The following is a 19,106-nucleotide window of genomic DNA, read 5'->3' as shown; positions in this document are numbered from 1 at the left end:
ATATAGCAATGACAACAACAACTTGCATTTATATAGTGCCTCTAATGTAATTAAATATCGCTATGTGTTGTAGAGTTGGAGGAGATGACAGGGAAAGGGGTTGAAGACATTGGGGGGGAGGGGGCCGAAGGATTTGAAAACAAGGATAAGAATTGTGAAATTGAGGGATTGATTACGTGGGAGCTAATGTAAGTCAGTGAGCGCAGTGGTGATGGATTAATGGATATTGGATGAGTTAGGACACAGCCTGGGTGACCTCAAGTGTATGAGGGAGTTTGGTCTGGAATAGCTAAATATAAAGGAAACGAAAGCACAAATGTCTGTTTCAGTAGCAGGTGAACTAAGGCAGAGACAAAGTTAAGCAATGTTACTGAGGTAGAATTAGGTGGTCTCATGATGCAGATATATGGTCAGAAGCTCATCTCAGGGTCAAATATGACACTGAGGTTGTGAGAAGTATGACTCAGCCTCAGAGAGTTACCAGGGTGAGGGGGTGAAGTCACAGGCCAGGGAATGAAGTTTGTGGCAGGGATTGAAGGCAATGGCTTTGGTCTTCCTCCTATTTAGTTGGAGGAAGTTTCAGCTCATCCAGCATTAGATGTTAGACAAACAGGCAGACAGATTTAGGTTGAGCGACATGGTAGCGAGGAAATAGGGGCAAAAAAATGTTGTCAACTGCGTACATGTGGAAACTGATGCTGTGTTTTCAGATGATGGAGCCAAAAATGAGAAATAGGAGGGATCCAAATACCTGGGGGAAAGCAGAGGTAACTGTACAGGAGCAGGAAGAAAAGCCTTTGCAAGTGATACTCTGAAAATAATTAGATAGATGTGAATTAATACAGGCAAATGCAATTCCAACCAGTTGGATGGCAGGAGAGGATCCTTGGAGGACGATGGTGGGGTTAACTATGTCAAAGGCTGCAGGCAGATTGAGAAGGATGAGGAGAGTTAGTTTACACTTGTCACAGTGACATAGGATATTATTTGTGACTTTGATAAGAGTTATTTCAGTACTATGGGAGGGGCAGATACCTGATTGAAGGCATTCAAACCTGAATTTCCAGGAAACATGAGCAGAGGTTTGGACAGCAATAGCATGTTCAAGGACTTGGAGAGGACAGGGAGGTTGACAATGGAGCAGGTTTCGTTCAGTTGGCTAGACAGCTGGTTTGTGATGCAGAACAAGGCCAGCAGCGCAGGTTCAATTCCCGTACCAGCTGAGAATTCTGAATTCTCCCTCCGTGTACCCGAACAGGCGCCGGAATGTGGCGACTGGAGGTTTTTCACAGTAACTTCATTGGTGTTAATGTAAGCCTACTTGTGACAATAAAGATGATTTATTTTATTTCTAAAAAAATTTTTTTACATTGTAAGGATGGGGTTATCAAGGGTTGTGTTTTTTTGAGAAGGTTGATATTGCTAATTTGATATGGCTAAGTGTAAACTAACCCTCCTCATCCTTTTCAATCTGCCTGCAGCCTTTGACATAGTTAACCCCACCATCCTCCTCCAAGGATCCTCTCCTGCCATCCAACTGGTTGGAAGGTGAGGGGGTACAGTGCCTAAAGAGGGAGAACCATTAGGAATATTGGCTAACACAGGTGCCAGGAAGAGACGTTGGGTGGTCAATAGTTTAGTGGGAATAGAATCAAAGGAGCTGAAGGTGGATCTCATGGACAAGATTCACTCAGAGAGGGTATAAAGTAGAATAGGAGAAAGAACAGAACGTTGTTGATTGCATTCTTGAACGAAATACGCAGAGGGTTGCTGAAGTTAGTGTAACTGATGTAATGTGGATAGACTTACAAAAGTAATTTGATAAAGAATCACATAATAGATTGTTAACAAAATGAAAGCCACTGAGATCAGTGGGGCAGAGGGTTCATGGATGTACACTTGGCTATGAGATAGAAAACAGCGAATGGCTGTTTCCCATACTGGAGAGAAGATGCAGTAATGTCCTACAGGCATTAGTATCAGCACCACTGCTCATTTTGATATACATTAATCACCTGAACTTGGAAATGGAGGGTACAATATGAAAGTTTACAAGTCACCCAGAACTTGGAAATGTAGTGAAAAGTTAAGAGGATAGTATAAGAGTTCAGGAAGAGATAGATAGACTGGTGGAATGAGCAGACACATGGCAGATAATAGAGAGAAAGCTTTGACAAAGAGTCATCCAGACTCAAAACGTTAGCTCCCTTCTCTCACTGCAGATGCTGTCAGACCTGCTGAGATTGTCCAGTATTTTCTGCTTTTGTTTAGTAGAGAGAAGTCTGAAGTAATTCTTTTGGGGGAGGACAACGAGAAGAGTCAATACAAATGATATGTGACAGGGAGTACAGTAAGAGAGAAACATTTGGGTTCACATACACAAATGTTTGAAGATAGCAAGGCAAGATGATAGATCTGTGAAAAGAGCAGAAAGGATTCTTATTCTTATTGACAGAGAATTATCCTGAAATGTTGCCTTGGTGAGGAGATGCATTTTGCATGTGAATGGCCACACTTTGATTCTTTTGGAGGAAATCTGATTTTCCTCCACATTCCAACTCCCAACTAAAAGCACACCAGGTTTGAGCACTTGTGAGGAAATTGGAAGGCCTGCTGAGTAGTCTAAAAAGTAAGTGTAAATTGTGTTCACTAATTCAAAAATCACTATTAAATATTGTATTGTAATGTATATTGTAATGTGGTTCATGATAGGGTCCTGTCCTTAATATAAATTGACCCTTACATTGACCCTCACATTGACTTGGGCGGGATTCTCCCCTACCCGGCAGGGCGGGGGGTCCCGGCGGGATGGAGTGGTGTGAACCACTCTGGCATTGGGCCACCCCAAAGGTGCGGATTTCTCTGCACCTTTAGGGGCCAAGCCCTCACCTTTAGGGGCTAGGCCCGCGCCGGAGTAGTTGCCGTCCCGCCGGCTGGTGTGGAAGGTCTTTGGCGCCATGCCAGCCGGGGCCAAAGGGACTCCCTGGCCAGCGGAAGTCTGCGCATGCACGGGAGCGTCATCCCCGCGCATGCGCGGGGGGGGGGGGGGGTCACCTACGCGTCGGTCATCGCGGAGACCTACACGGCCGACGCGTAGTAAAAGAGTGCCCCCACGGCATAGGCCCGCCTGCGGATCGGTGAGCCCCGATCGCGGGCCAGGCCACCATGGGGGCACCCCCCGGGGCCAGATCGCCCCTCCTGGTCCCGCCGGTAAGGGAGGTGGTTTCATTCACACAGGCGGGACTGGCATTACAGCAGCGGGACTTCGGCCCATCGCGGACCGGAGAAACGCCGGGGGAGCCCGCCGACCGGCACGGCGCGATTCCCGCCCCCGCTGAATCTCCGGTGCCGGAGAATTCGGCGGCCGGTGTGGGTGGTATTCACGCCACCCCCCGCCGATTCTCCAACCCGCCGGAGGGTCGGAGAATCCTGCCCCTTGTATGTGTGACACATACATTGCAGTGCTTTTCCTGTGAAGAAAGGACCAAAATGCAGCGAAAATGTTACAAAATGTCATGTCAGCTTTGCTGTCATATTTTCTACTGTGATTTAAATGGCTCTGACTGATAAAATGCAGCTGTTTTTGACACTTGAAAAAAATTCTAACCACCTGCTTTCTTACGTTACTTGACAAATACCCTGCTTTAAACTGGAAATGAGCACCTTCTGTTTTTTCTTTCCAGAGACTAGTCAATTGTTTGGCAGCTGTGGCTATATTCAATACTTGGCTGCGTTTCAACTATTAGTCAGTTTCAGCACAATAGGTAGCCAATACTACTGAAGAATGACAGTTTCAATGACAGATTCTCCTTTTGATTGGTTTTTTGTTTACTGACATAAACTAATAGGATTACAAGTACTACTGGGTTTTTCCACATGGCAGAATATGTTTTTCTCAAAATCAATGATATGGAGGCTTTTATTAGACAAAGTTTTTCCCAAGGAATGTAAAATATTTTCAATTTTTATTCATTGAATCTGAGGACTGCAGATAGTGCACACTAGGTGAGTGGCTATGGGTAGAGATAGCCTGAGATGATAAATGTAACCTGAGACGACAGGGAGGACACATGGGGGGAATAGAGCTGGCATAGGTGAATTGAGGGGAAATGGAGGATACATGGGAACAGAAGGGTTGCATGACATGGCACAGGAAACCTGAGGGGTCAGGGATTGGGTTTGAAGTAGGTAACAGTACATTTTAAGGAACCTTTAAACACTGTTGGGAGCTGCAATACTGTGTTGGAGAATTGAGGCCAGCCTTCTAACTGGCCCACCTCCACACCCACACTTCTCACATACTTCAGCATAGCTCACAAACTGCACAGCAAATCTGACCCTTGTGTAAAAAGCCAAAAGTGACAAGTGAAATCCCACAATGGGCCAGGTGTGCAGTTGGCGAGTCATGGAGGTGCGCAGGTGGGGTTTTCCTGTGGCCAGAGGAAAGTTTGTCTCTCAGAATACAAAAGTAAGATGGTTATGCTAAACCTTTAAAAATCCCCACTAGGGCCTTGATTCGAGTATCGTGTCCAATTCTGGCCAGCACACTTTAGGAAGAATGTCAAAGCATTGGAGAGGATGCTGAGGATATTTACTAAAATACTGGGGTAGCGAGTATAAAAGCTCAAAAATTATGTTACAGTTATATAGAACGTTGGTTGGGCCACATTTGGAATATTGCGTCCAATTCTGGTCACCACACTACCAGAAGGACATAAGAACATAAGAACTAGGAGCAGGATTAGGTCTTCTTGCCCCTCTAGCCTGCTCCACCATTCAATGAGATCATGGCTGATCTTTTGTGGACTCAGCTCCACTTTCCGGCCCGAACACCATAACCCTTAATCCCTTTATTCTTCAAAAAACTATCTATCTTTATCTTAAAAACATTTAATGAAGGAGCCTCTACTGCTTCACTGGGCAAGGAATTCCATAGATTCACAAGCCTTTGAGTGAAGAAGTTCCTCCTAAACTCAGTCCTAAATCTACTTCCCCTTATTTTGAGGCTATGCCTCCTAGTTCTGCTTTCACCCACCAGTGGAAACAACCTGCCCGCATCTATCCTATCTATTCCCTTCATAATTGCATATGTTTCTATAAGATCCCCCCTCATCCTTCCAAATTCCAACGAGTACAGTCCCAGTCTACTCAACCTCTCCTCATAATCCAACCCCTTCAGCTCTGGGATTAACCTAGTGAATCCACTCTGCACACCCTCCAGTGCCAGTACGTCCTTTCTCAAGTAAGGAGAACAAAACAGAACACAATACTCCAGGTGTGGCCTCGCTAACACCTTAAACAATTGCAGCATAACCCCCCTAGTCTTAAACTCCATCCCTCTAGCAATGAAGGACAAGATTCCATTTGCCTTCTTAATCACCTGTTGCACCTGTAAACCAACTTTTTGCGACTCATGCACTAGCACACCCACGTCTCTCTGCACAGCAGCATGTTTTAATATTTTATCATTTAAATAATAATCCCTTTTGCTGTTATTCCTACCAAAATGGATAACCTCACATTTGTCAACATTGTATTCCACCTGCCAGACCCTAGCCCATTCATTTAGCCTATCCAAATCCCTCTGCAGACTTCCAGTATCCTCTGCACTTTTTGCTTTACCACTCATCTTAGTGTCGTCTGCAAACCTGGACACATTGCCCTTGGTCCCCAACTCCAAATCATCTATGTAAATTGTGAACAATTGTGGGCCCAACACTGATCCCTGAGGGATACCACTAGCTACTGATTGCCAACCAGAGAAACACCCATTAATCCCCACTCTTTGCTTTCTATTAATTAACCAATCCTCTATCCATGCTACTACTTTCCCCTTAATGCCATGCATCTTTATCTTATGCAGCAACCTTTTGTGTGGCACCTTGTCAAAGGCTTTCTGGAAATCCAGATATACCACATCCATTGGCTCCCCGTTATCTACCGTACTGGTAATGTCATCAAATAATTCCACTAAATTAGTTAGGCACGACCTGCCCTTTATGAACCCATGCTGCGTCTGCCCAGTGGGACAATTTCCATCCAGATGCCTCCTATTCCTTGATGATAGATTCCAGCATCTTCCCTACTACCGAAGTTAAGCTCACTGGCCTATAGTTACCCACTTTCTGCCTACCTCCTTTTTTAAACAGTGGTGTCACGTTTGCTAATTTCCAATCCGCCGGGACCACCCCAGAGTCTAGTGAATTTTGGTAAATTATCACTAGTGCATTTGCAATTTCCCTAGCCATCTCTTTTAGCACTCTGCATTCCATCAGGGCCAGGAGACTTGTCTACCTTCAGCCCCATTAGCTTGCCCATCACTACCTCCTGAGTGATAACAATCATCTCCAGGTCCTCACCTGTCATAGCCTCATTTCCATCAGTCACTGGCATGTTTTTTGTCTCTTCCACTGTGAAGATCGACCCAAAAAACCTGTTCAGTTCCTCAGCCATTTCCTCATCTCCCATTATTAAATCTCCCTTCTCATCCTCGAAGGGACCAATATTTACCTTAGCCACTCATTTTTGTTTTATATATTTGACTATCTGTTTTTATATTCTGAGCAAGTTTACTCTCATAATCTATCTCACTCATCTTTGTAGCTTTTTTAGTAGCTTTCTGTTGCCCCCTAAAGATTTCCCAGTCCTCTAGTCTCCCACTAATCTTTGCTACTTTGTATGCTTTTTCCTTCAATTTGATACGCTCCCTTTTTTCCTTAGATATCCACGGTCGATTTTCCCTTTTTCTACCGTCCTTCCTTTTTGTTGGTATAAACCTTTGCTGAGCACTGTGAAAAATCGCATGGAAGGTTCTCCACTCTTCCTCAACTGTTTCACCATAAAGTCTTTGCTCCCAGTCTACCTTAGCTAGTTCTTCTCTCATCCCATTGTAATCTCCTTTGTTTAAGCACAAAACACTAGTGTTTGATTTTACCTTCTCACCCTCCATCTGTATTTTAAATTCCACCATATTGTGATCGCTCCTTCCAAGAGGATCCCTAACTATGAGATCCTGAATCAATCCTGTCTCATTACACAGGACAATATCTAGGTCCACTTGTTCCCTCGTAGGTTACATTGCATACTGTTCTAGGAAACTATTGCGGATACATTCTATAAACTCCTCCTCAAGGCTGCCTTGACCGACCTGGTTAAACCAATCGACATGTAGATTAAAATCCCCCATGATAACTGCTGTACCATTTCTACATGCATCAGTTATTTCTTTGTTTATTGCCTGCCCCACCATAATGTTACTATTTGGTGGCCTATAGACTACTCCTATCAGTGACTTTTTCGCCTTACTATTCCTGATTTCCACCCAAATGGATTCAACCTTATCCTCCATAGCACCAATATCATCCCTTACTATTGCCCGGATGTCATCCTTAAATAACAGAGCCACACCACCTCCCTTACCATCCACTCTGTCCTTCCGAAAAGTTTGATACCCTTGGATATTTAACTCCCAGTCGTGACCATCCTTTAACCATGTTTCAGTAATGGCCACTAAATCATAGTCATTCGCGATGATTTGCGCCATCAACTCATTTCGAATACTACGAGCATTCAGGTAAAGTGCCATGTTGGCTTTTTTTACCTCTGTTCTGAATCTTAACACCTCGATCAGTAACCTCTCCTAAGTTATATTTCCTCTTAGCCTTCCTCCTAATTTTCCTTGTCGTTGAACCCATATCTTCATGTAACAACCTGCCGCGTCGCTTACCATTCATGTTTTTACTTCCAGTTTTATTCCTTTTAGTATTCCTGGTCCTATTCACTGAGCTCCCCTCAGTCACTGTACCTTGTACTGTCGCCCTTTTTGATTTTTGACTATGGCCTCTCTGCCTTACACTTTCCCCCTTACTGCTTTTTGTTTCTGTCCCTGTTTTACTACCTTCCAACTTCCTGCATGGTTCCCATCCCCCTGCCACATTAGTTTAGACTCTCCCCAGCAGCTCTAGCAAACACCCCCCCCTCGGACATCGGTTCCAGTCCCGCCCAGGTGCAGACCGTCCGGTTTGTACTGGTCCCACCTCCCCCAGAACCGGTTCCAATGCCCCAGGAATTTGAATCCCTCCCTCTTGCACCATCTCTCGAGCAACGCATTCATCCTCTCTATCCTTACATTCCTACTCTGACTAGCTCGTGGCACTGGTAGCAATCCTGAGATTACTACCTTTGAGGTCCTACTTTTTAGTTTAACTCCTAACTCCCTGAATTCAGCTTGTAGAACCTCATCCCGTTTTATACCTATATCGTTGGTGCCTATGTGCACCACGACAGTTGGCTGTTCACCCCCCCCCCCACCCCCCTCCCCCAGAATGTCCTGCAGCCGCTCCGAGACATCCTTGACCCTTGCACCAGGGAGGCAACATACCATCCTGGAGTCTTGATTGCATCCGCAGAACCGCCTGTCTATTCCCCTTACAATTGAGTCCCCTATCACTATAGCCCTGCCGTTCGTCTTCCGGCCCAGCTGCGCAGCAGAGCCAATCACGGTGCCATGAACCTGGCTGCTGCTGCCTTCCCCTGGTGAGCCATCTCCCTCAAAAGTATCCAAAGCGGTATATCTGTTTTGCAGGGAGATGACCACAGGGGACACCTGCACTGCCTTCCTACTCTTGCTCTGTATTTTGGTCACCCATTTTCTATCTCCCTCAGTACCTTTCACCTGCGGTATGACTTCTCGCTAAACATGCTATCCATGACGTCCTCAGCATAGCGGATGCACCAAAGTGAGTCCATCCGCAGCTCCAGAGCCGTCAAGCGGTCTAACAGGAGCTGCAACGGACACACTCCTTGCACGTGAAGGAGCCAGGGACAGTGGACGTGTCCCTGAGCTCCCACATCGCACACGAGGAGCATGCCACAGGTCTGAGATCTCCTGCCATGTCTTAAACCTTCAGTTAACTTCAACAACTACAATTTGCAAAAAACTAAAAAATAAACAACGAAGAAAAAATAAATAAATATACCAATGAAAAGAAAAAGAAAACAGAAACACTACATACCAGTCACTTAACAGGGATAAAAATCACCTCCTCCCCCCCCCCCCCCCAAGCTTCGAATTCCCACCTAGATTCAAATTCCCAAACTCACTCTTTGCTGTATCACTCTGGCTGTGTCTTCTCTGGGGGCTCACTGGGAGAACTCACTGGGAGTGAGTTACAAGTTGCTCTTTTTAAATTGGCCTGAGTTGACTCCCCTCCCCCACCTGCTTTTAGATCAAGGTAGATTAAAGTGACTGACACTTAACTGCCAACCAGTTATGTGAGTGGGTGGGGCAGCCCTTGTTAACCTACACTGCACAATTCTAGGTTAATTTAAATTAATTTAAACTCCTGAAATTTAAAAGGAGCTGCCTTACTGATTTGATTTGATTCAATTCCCACCTAGATTCAAATTCCCAAACTCACTCTTTGCTGTCTCACTCTGGTTGTGTCTTCTCTCGCTCACTGGGAGAACATGGAGGCTTTGGAGAGAGTACAGGAAAGGTTTACCAGATGTTGCCTCGTATGGAGGGTATTAGCTATGAGGAGAGATTGAATAAACTGGGATTGTTTTCCTAGAGAGACTGATGCTCAGGGGTGGCCTGATAGAAGTTTATACAATTATTAGGGGTATAGATAGGGTGAACAGTTGGAGGCTTTTTCCCAGGGCGGAATTGAAAATTACAAGGGAACACAAGTTCAAGGTGAGGGGGGACCGGTTCAGTGGAGTGTGCGGGGAAAGATTTTTACACAGAGGGTGGTGGTGGCCTGGATTGCGCTGCGAAGTGAGGTGGTTGAGGCAGATACATTAGCGACTTATCTGGATAGGCACATGAACAGACGGGGTATAGAAGGATATAGGCTGTTGGTCTAGATAGGACACGTGATCGGTGCAGGCTTGGAGGGCCGAAGGGCCTGTTCCTGTGCTGTATGGTTCTTTGTTCTTTGTTCTAATACCAGGGATGAAGACTTTAATTTTGTGGATCGGCTGGAGATCTTGGTATCATACTCGTTAGAGATGAGAGAGTTAAGGGGAGACTTAATAGAGGCGTTCAAAATAATGAGGCGTTTTCATAGGGTAAAATAAAGAGAAACTGTTTCTATTGTTGAGGTTGGTAACCAGATTAAATTTCATTTGCATAAGCACAAGTGGGAAGACAAAGAGAATTATTTTCCACAGTGAGTTGTTATGATCAGGAATACATTGACTGATTGGATGTTGGAAGCAGACTTAGTAGTCATTTTCGAAAGGGAATCAGATATAAACTTACAAAAGAAACATTTTGAGGGCTAAAAAGTGGGCATTCAGCCTAATTGGATAGTTAATTCAATGTACTGGTGCTGCAGGATGGGCTGAATGGCCTGCTTTTGTAGTGTAAGGTTGTAAGATAACAAAATAAAAATGTCTTGGCATCTGAAACCCATGTCAGATGTACTTACTTTCCTGTTTAAAATTTGAAATAAGATTTTTTTTAAAAGAACAAAATAATAAACATTTTTATCTGTTTTGAGTAAACTGTTCCTTTTAATTAATTTTAAAGGCAACTATTTTAGGAAAAAAATGTTGGAAAAATCTGGGTAAATTGTTTGAGGTTTTTTTTGGAAAAGGAAAGGGGTATTGTATGTTAAGAGTGGAATAATAAACAGATCCAGGTCCGGCATGAAACTGGTTGATGTAGGGCCAAAATTCAAGAGACAAGAAAAATATAAAATCTGAGCTATAATACAGTTTGACTAACCTTCTTTCTTTCATATTAGGAGTCAATAAAATAACTGTGCACCAGCCAAGTGTTTAGTTGACATTGTATGGGCAGAAAACATTTCTGCAGGTTTATTTTAATAACATTTTTAAGTAAGCTCTTACCTCCTTGTTTTAAAAGCCCTAATTCCCCCCTCTCTGCCTCCAACACTATTATTACCTTTTTATGATGCATTGCAAAATCCACCCACAAGGGAAGTCAACTACGCCTAGCCAGGCCTCTGATGGAGGATTAAGTAACAAACCACAGGTTGATGGGCAAGATGGAACTGATGGGCAAGACTGAACTGAGCTTCACTGAGGTTATCAGGATCGCAGGTGACAGCTTGCATCCTACTGTTGTGGCAGCCTTGTGCACCGGCTATTTGATCAAGCTCTTCAGATATGTTGATTTTGTCCTCCTTTCCTTTAAGGAATAACAATTTCTTCTCTTGCTTTTTGTAACATCCCTGCTGAATATTTTAACTTATTGCTTAATTTTGTTTGTTGTCAGTGTGAAGGGCATAGGATAGCTGGCAACTCTATTCTTTCAAGGTTTATTGACTGAAATTATTCTTCTGGGGTGGCAAGTCTTCTACTCACCCTTTTGACACTAACAGAATCCAAATCATTTTTCTAGGCTCCGGTAAATCTGATGTGGATGGCGGTCTCCCAGCAAGATTCCTGTTGCCACGAGAACGGCCTTTATTGCCCAGTCCCAAAATGCTGGTGACACTGCACCTTTACAGCGGCACAAGATCATTTGGCCAGACGGTTAAAGGGACAGAAACACACTGGGGATCAGATGTACGGCAGCACAGTAAGCCTTGACAGAAACTGAGCTGAACTGAAAGTGAGGTAAGTGACTGCCTGAAAGAAGAGCCAATGGAAAGGCTGTGACAAAACCTTCTATTTCCATGGGAGGATCTCAGAGTAATTATTACTTCTGGTCAGGGTCTACCATTTCCCTCTCCATTGCAGCACCAAAATATAACAGTAACATGAGAGGACCAAAGGGAAATAGCAACATCTGAACTGTGGTAGTCTATGTATAAGATCATAAGAACAAAGAAATAGGAGCAGAAACAGGTTAGGCCATTTAGGTCTTCAAAATTGCTCCGGCTTTCAATAAGACCGTGGCTGATCTTCTACCTAAACTCCACCTCTGTTCATGATCCCCATATTCCTTAATTTCCTTAGTGCCCAAAAATTTATTGATCCCTGGTCTTGAATATACACAATGACTGAGCATCCAACGTTCCTTGGGGTAGGGTAATGGACAGAATGTACATCCTCTCATGCTCCTCGTGATCATATATTTTGCATGGAGGAAGGTGTGTCTCTTTTTACCCTTGGAATGTGTAGCCCAATTGCGTTATTCAGCAGGAAGGTTTTGTGAGTTTAAAAATAAAGATTATTCATTCTCACACACAAATTTAAAAGCAATCTCGAACACTCATTCACACCCACACACTCAAACATTCAAAAATTCTATACAGGTAAAGGTAGTACACTCTTACAGATTACCATTAACTCAGTCTCTGGTGCACAATCTCCAGTCTCCCACATGGCAAGCCCGGTTTTTTGACTGGTGTTGATGCTTTGAAGTTGAAGCAAGAACCTTGTAAAATAATGCGATCACAGCAGGTTATGCGGTTTCTTGCAGTTGAATTGCGAGGAGGTTGATTCTCAGGTGAACTTTAATTGGAACAGGTTACGTATTTTGGCTGCCTGTTGTCTCACACCTTGATTTAGACTCCGGTTCACAGATTGGCTGGACAGACGGCTTTGGTGGATCTCCCTACAGACAGCTCATAGCTAATTTTTAAGAACAGACAAAAACATGTAACTTTCTACAAGTTCAGATCCTTTTCCAAGTAAGGGGAAGTTGCTCATGTTGGCACCACATTTAGTATTGTGGGTTAGTACCTCTGGGGTCCATCCAGTCTAGTTTAGATGGGGAAAATGAACAGGGTACAATAGGATGGTGATGGGGGCCATTCACCTCCAACTGCTACCAATTGAGTTTCAATCTTCCCGTTTTTTGTCTGAAACAGGATGGCAGGCAGTCTGGAAAACTCCAGTCTTTTTGTTGGTCCATCATTAAACAAAGAGATGTGTGAGTTCCCCAGAAGTGTGAATGATTATATTTGATTACAGTAAGAAGCCTTACAACACCAGGTTAAAGTCCAACAGGTTTGTTTCGATGTCACTAGCTTTCGGAGCGCTGCTCCTTCCTCAGGATTCCCCTGAGGAAGGAGCAGAGCTCCAAAAGCTAGTGATTCGAAACAAACCTGTTGGACTTTAACCTGGTGTTGTAAGACTTCGTAATGTGCTCACCCCAGTCCACATCATGGCTACTATATTTGATTAGGTACTTGCTCGAGCCTTGGTACTGTTCTGTAGATCAAATGCCAAGGGCCACATGATATGAAGCAGTTATTTTAATAGCTTGTTCGAGTCCAGTTTTTAAAAGTATTGACTTCAAAGTTCATAATATGATGTCTCTTTACTGGGCATAACAGGCAGACAATTACATAGATTCACAACCCTTTGAGTGGGGAAATTTCTTCTCATCTCAGACCTAAATGGCTGACCTCTTTTTTGGACATGTAACCCCTTGTATCAGATTTCTCTTATACTCAAATCCCGCTGCAGCAAAAGCTAAAATACCATTGGCCTTCCTGATCTCTAGCTGTACTTGCATGTTAATCTATTGTGATTCATGTACAAGACCATTCAGGTCCCTCTGAATACAAACATTTCCAAGCGCTTGTGGCTAGATTCTCCGATCTGCGACACCAAAATCGGTTTGGTGATCAGCCGGAGAGTCCCCGTTTACGCCGGAATCGGGGGCGGTGCCGTCTTTGCGATGCTCCGCCTCCTCAAAAATGGAGTATGCCGCACGCTATATGGACGGCCTCAGGATGTCACCTGAGGCCCTCCCCCGATGCTCCGCCCCCAGATGGGCCGAGTCCCCGACGGCGTCACTTACATGTGCTCACACTTTTCGGGGACCTCGCGTGGCGGCTGTGGACTGACAGCGCCACCACAGTCAGGGGGAAGCTGTTCCGCAGCAGGGGGGGGCTGGGGGAACTGGTGGGGGTGGTCCGGGGGTGGCGAGGCTGGTTACAGGGAGGTCATTTTTGGCTGGCTGGGTCCGCATGCGGCAGGCGCCATGCTGTACGGAGCGGCTGCCACCGGCCGCCAGTGTGCGCATCTGCGACCATGGACCCGGCCATTCTCCAGCCGTATCCGCAGGTAAAGCTGGGTGCTTTATGCTGCGCAGCTGCCAGCCCACCACCGGACGGAGGATCGGTGCGGGGGCGGTGACAACTTTCTGGTTATAAGACCAGACGGATCCTGCGGACATAGCCGCAGGATTGGAGAATCCAGCCTCTAATCTTCCCATCAAAGTAGACAACTTTACACTTTGCCACATTGTATTCAATTTGCATGTTCTTGCCCACTCAAGCCTGTTCCATCATTCAAGAAGTTTAAGCAAATCCATCATTTAACTATGCATCCAACCATGGCTGACCTGTGACCTAACTCCATGAGTATGATCTAAACGCCTCATTGTGCCTGACTCAGTGACATGACAAAGCCATTGAATCCCGCGAGAGGCCTCTTGCGGGATTTGCAATGTTTGGAACGCCTTGCAAGGTCTAAGATATCACGAGAGGTTGCGACCTGGATCTCACCCTCACTGAGAGAGATCCAGATTAACATATTTAGTGAGCGATTAGGCTCATTTAAATATATCTACGCTGGATTCTCCCAAGGCCCAGGAACTAACGGCCTTGCCTGGAAAACTTTGCCATGGCGCCACTACTCCATACAAATGGGGATCAGGCATTATGGCACCTGCGGGTGTCTCCTAGGCCATTGGAGGCCCCTGGATGGTCAGGCTCTGGCACTCCCGCTGGCGCCAAGGCACGTTGGCACCACCAGTCTGGTACTTCGGCACTGCCACCATCAGGGTACCAGGATGGCAGTGCCAAGGTGCCCAGGGCCAGGTTGACCGTGTCAGGGATTGGCCCAGGGATGCACTGCCCTTAAGGCGGTGGGCTTGAGGATCCCCTCAGAGGTAAGTTGGGGCAGTGGAACAGTCTGGAGGCCGTGGTGTAGGAGGGGGGTGGGCTCAAAAGACTGGATGGCATTTAAAAATGGCGCCCTGATCCACGAGTCATCTTCCTACACTGACGAGCTGAGTGCAACCTCGGCGGGGCGTCCCTGACCTAGTTAAAAAAAAAAAAGGCAGTGTCCACTTAGATAGCATGGTCATTCTTGGCGCTGCAGGCGCCAAGAAACACCCCACTATACGTGCCCAAAACGGGCCTCTGTTTTGTGCGCATTAAATCACACCCCATATATCTTCCCTTTCCTCATATCTCTTAATCCCTTTGATTAACAAATAGTTATCAATTTCAGATTTCAAACGAACAATTGATTTAGCATTATTTGGCATTTGTGGAAGAGGGTTCCAAACATTGACCATCCTTTCCTTTTTTATAAGTAAACATTTTTATTGAAGCATTTGTAAATTTAACATTTAAACATTCCAAACAGCAGAGCGGACCGACACACGCAACATCACAATAACATACCCAACAACCATCCTTTCCTTATAGTGGTGTTTTCTATTTGAGTTGCTGACCAGTCTCCTGGGAGCATGTTGACCTGACTTCATGTCACCCATGTTAATACCAGAAGTTAACAAATTGGAGGCAGGTAGAAGTAGGCTTTCAGATTTTTAAAAATGTTTTAACATTTCAACCCCACCTGAATTTGCCTGTTTTCGGGATTAAAAGTTCCAAAAGCTCAGTCAGCACCTGAAGAGATAGGTTAACATTTTCATCAACATTCTTCCACTTAGTTCCTTTTACTTTATCTACGGGAATGGAACTTCATGGAGCATGTTAATTACATTTTAATAAAAATTGATGCTAAAAGCATCACAAATCCACGCCTCCACTTGCAAGGTCTCTCATAATAACTTGCTGTTATGACACTCACAAGATCGATAGGGAAGGACTGATTAACCTCCCCGTAAGCCTAGAGGAATACGTGCTCCATGTGAGGGGCGGGAGACGATCAACGGAGTAATTGACGATGGATATAAAAGTCGACCGAGTATAGGAGCCTTGGCAGAGAAATCCCAACTGGGACCTGGATTGTGACCGATAAATAATTTGCTTTAACAATAAATCCTTTTTGTTTTACTCTTGTACCTGACTCTTCTGTGACCACTAAACTTGCACGCACTAATTAAGAGGTCTTGCTAGATTGATATATGGTTGCTTATGGACTTGCCAAAACAAATGATATTCCACTGTCAATCCAGCACTGATTTTATTCTGGCCTCTAAATATAGATGAAACTAACAGATATGCAAATATTGAACATTTCTGGCATGATTAATTTATCATTTTTTCCATTGTCCAGGACGCAAAGCAAAATATTTGTAGTTTGTTTGGTCATTCCCACAAGGATAATACATTTGTAGACTTATTTCACCAGGAACTTTGCCAATTTCCCTGCTTTAATTCAGGCAGTGTGGAATTTCTGCCATTGTATGGGATGCACTGAAATCATATTGATGTGGAATTATCCTGAGTTTCACAATGGCAAGTAGCAGAGACAGAATGAGATAAATCTTCCTGTATCTGAAGGAAAAATTATATTAGATTTCTCAATTCTGCAAAGCCAGATGGTACTCCAACAGACGTTTATAAGATCAAGTTACCAACGTAAAAAGTATTGCCCAGAATTTGTCGGAGTGATTTAATCAGATGTTTTTGTTTCCTCACCCTATAGTAAAATGCACAGTGCAAGCTGGTAACGAGGTTAATGAGGCTTTTGGAACCTTGGAGAACAATAGCTGATCACCTTAACCAATTAATGTTAAGATGGAGAAAGAAACAGAGAAATGATAGAGAAGGAACTAACGTGAATTAGAACCAAATCGGATACGTAAAAAGAAATAGTGCTCCGGAAAGAAAGCTTGGATTAAGAGAGAGACAAAAAATCCTGAAAGCAAAAGTAAAGAAACAAAATGAAAAAAATCTAACTTAAACCCTCGGAGAATAAGTTGCTACCTGCGGGAGGGTGGTTCTGCATTTTCACTTGTTCCTTTCCTGGGCCTCCAGGTTTGCATGGACCATAAATCACCTCATGAAATGGGTCCTTATACCATGAAATACTAGCCCTCACTTTCTGCAACAAATTCAGTTCATATTTTCAGAGCAAATCCAGCAAATTCGTGACATTTATAGAGCCTTTGACATCGAGCTCTTGTTTCTGTGAGGCCAATGGCAGAACTACACAAATCACTCAGCAATTAGTGAAGTTCGCAATTCTCGGAGTATCTCACCCTCACCAAGCATTGCTTTTTTATGCACTCATAATTCTTGTGTGCTCACCTTCAATTTTCCAGCTACTCTGGGCCATTTAAAAGTCTTGTGTCTTCATTCAGTCACATCTTTCAAAGATGTCATACCTGAAAGTATTGCCTCATGGGAGGAACCAGATAGCCTGCAGCCTTTGTGTCCTGTTTAGTTCACACTTTCTGAGCTGAACTTCATATCTTATCAATCAGCAAAGTTGCTTACTTTCGCCTCTGCAATTATCCACTCACAAAAGCTCTTATCCGTGCTTTTAATATCCCCCACAAAAATTCTCCAATGCATGCTTCCCTTGATGAAACTCAGACTCAAGCCTAAACCCCACTTCCCACATTCTGTCCAACAGCAAGCCCTGCTTTCCCAATATCCTGTCCTTGTTCACCTACCTGACTGACATCTGCCGAATGCCTGTCCTTCAAGATGGTAAATTCAAAACACTGCCCTTATTTGTAAATCCCTTTCGAATTTGTAAATCCCTTTCGAACTTTGCCTACTCTCTGTTTGTTACAGAGACCTAAGGTAAAGAAGGAAAGATGAAAGGTAGATAACCCACCAGGAAAGGCTAAAAGCATATTTTTAATATGTTTCTTGGCCTTCTCAATAGAAGGCCACAATATAATTAATTAGTAAAAGCGTAAAAGCAAAAGATTACACCCGTTAAATGCAATAATTAATGTAAATATGGTATGTAAAGGAGTTTTTTAAAAACTTATTTATTTTCAGTTGGCAAGGGATGTGTATTATGCAAGAGCAATCAGAAAATATTTACTTCACTTTTTCTGGCGAGATCTCTTCCAAATTTCTTTCCAAATATTTTCAGTGGGGATATACATCCTCCCTAATTCCATGTCGCAGCATATCAGTCACTCTGCAACACAATAACCTCTGACTCACTGTAAGCAATGCAATATGATACTTAAAGTGGCTAAACTCCAGGACATGGATGAACAATAAGCAAAGTAAATTTGTAATAGTTATCATGGGGAAAGTGCAATGGAAATAAATTGTTCTTATACGAGGAACAGATTAGGATCATATTGGAAAAATTGCATGTTTTCAAAATAAACAAAGTAATTTTCCAGCTGACTACCAGCAAACTATTAGAATTACGATTAATATGAGATCTGCTCTTAAAGTTGTAAGGTACAATTTTTCTCATCACAGCCTTGGAGCTCTCACCAGTAGACACAACATGGAATTGAGGCACCAGGGAGCCCAGCTGGCCCTCTCCTCTCAGCTTCCTCTCTGGCCATCCAGCCCCCACACAAAAGCTTACAGTCGATCTTGCACTGAAGCTCTCCTCAGACTGGGGATGGTGGTGACGCCATGTGACTAGTGCGTGGTGACGTTGATTTTAATTGGGCATCACTGACAAAGCCAAAATTTGTTGTGCCTCCCCAATTGCCCGTGAGAAAGTGACGGTGAGTCAACTGTGGGGAAGGTATATTCACAGCGTTAGAGAGTTTCGGGAATTTGACTCAGTGGCGAAGGAATGGTGATATAGGCCGAAATTCTCTGGCCATTCACTGGCGGCGAGATTCTCTGCTCTCACCGGCAATGCAATCCCACCCACGGTCTCCCAGTGACGTGGAGTGGCTTCAATAGGAAATCCCATTGACAGCGGCGGGAGCAGAAAACTCCGCCACCAGCGATCCTTTTTAGGTGGTAGAGTTCATGGGTTTGGAAGGTGCCATTGAAGAAACCTTAGTGAGATGCTATAGTGTACCTTGTAGATGGTATACACTGCAACCTTGACGTGGCCATGGTGAGGTGAGAGCGACTGCATTTGACATGAAATGGACGACGGATCTAAACGTCCCAACGCCTTTGTCAAGAACATTGGCCGATGCAGAGAAGCAGTATGCCCAGATCGCGAAGAAGGGTTTCGCTGTCGGATTCGAGGTCAAGAAATTCCATCAATGTGTCTGTGGGTATTGTTTCATCGTTCTCACGGACCAAAAGCCCCTC

This window comes from Scyliorhinus torazame, chromosome 5 (assembly GCF_047496885.1).
Source record: "Scyliorhinus torazame isolate Kashiwa2021f chromosome 5, sScyTor2.1, whole genome shotgun sequence".
Classification (NCBI taxonomy): Eukaryota; Metazoa; Chordata; class Chondrichthyes; order Carcharhiniformes; family Scyliorhinidae; genus Scyliorhinus; species Scyliorhinus torazame.
This window is presented reverse-complemented; position numbering follows the sequence as displayed.